Raw genomic sequence first — 1,419 nt, 5'->3', positions numbered from 1 at the left:
TGATTCAAGTGTTTTAAAAGTTCATATATTTGCAAATCATAAATTATCATAAGCATTAAATTTATTCTAAATCCTAAGTTTAATACTTCAATTAAAAACAAATTTAATTTGCTTATATAAAATCTCTTCTATGATTAATTTTATAAATAATATTCTTCTTAAAAGAAAAAAATTCTTGTTTTGAATATATAATAAGTTTTTCTCTCTAAAATTTATGTGTAATAAGTACATTTTGAGATTATCTTTAACAAGAAAATATTTCTTGTTAAAGATAACTATGAGAAGTCGGAGGAATACGATCTCTAAATCTTAAAATAGAACAAAAATAATTACAAAAAACTACATATTTACGGACTGTGTTTATTGAATAGTTAGAAGAAATGAATTTTGGAAAAGAAGAAAAAATTAAAAATTTATAGAAAGATTTTCTGAGAATTCAGAAACAACTAGTGTTATATAATTTTAAGTTTTTCCAATTTGAAGAATGAGTTTACAATTTAAAAAAAAAGTAAGGTAAATTTATAAATACGTATTATTTTGTGATTTATCTGCTAATAATTAATATAAAATAATATTCGATTGCCTCTCCCGGATTCAAAAGTCTTAATTGGCTTGCCTTCCTTAAACAAAATAGCTAGTGTACGAAGATAACAGATTACTTAAAGGAAAAAAATAAACTGAGTTATATTTCTTATCAATGAAATGATATTTTTCAAATTTTGTTCGAAGAACAATCTTGAAATGGTTTAGTATCTTCAAGAAAAAAAAACAGCGAAAAGATACAGAAAGAATATTCATCTCATTTAAAATGGAGTTGAAAAATAATAGAAAATATTATGGAAATTATAGAAGTCTGATAGAAACATAATAAAATGAACTAAAGCGAAACATGTAACGTAAAATAGAATTAAATTAAAATAATTTGAAATTAAAGTAAATTAAAATTAAATAAAATTGTAAATGAAACGTAAAATTCTCTGATCTGAATTATATATAATTACATACCTCGTCGGACATCGGAATGCGATTTTCTTAAATAGATTTTATTCGAGAGCACTAAACAATTATTATCTACATTCTACAACAGGTATATCCTTCTTGTCTTCATTAAGACGCTACTTCATCCTTGCTTTCCTCCTCGGCGAAAGAGGGTGGCGTTTCAAGAAAAAAGGAAACCGCACGATATCTCTTATAAATAGCACAATAAATAATTTTCATTTTCCTTCCAATCCCATGTTTCTCTCTCGCTTCTTATCTCACATCGTTCACTCTCTCATATTCGTTCGCCCATCAAAGCGAACAAATCCTTATTGGCACATTGTATAGTAGACTCTTAAGTATATAAATAAGTCGTAAGTCGATGCGTCGTTTAGATTATTAAATATATATATATGTATGTATATATATATGTATATATAT

The sequence above is a fragment of the Atta colombica genome, unplaced genomic scaffold (assembly GCF_001594045.1).
Source record: "Atta colombica isolate Treedump-2 unplaced genomic scaffold, Acol1.0 scaffold53, whole genome shotgun sequence".
In the NCBI taxonomy this organism is placed as follows: Eukaryota; Metazoa; Arthropoda; class Insecta; order Hymenoptera; family Formicidae; genus Atta; species Atta colombica.
Note: the sequence above shows the minus strand (reverse complement) of the source record.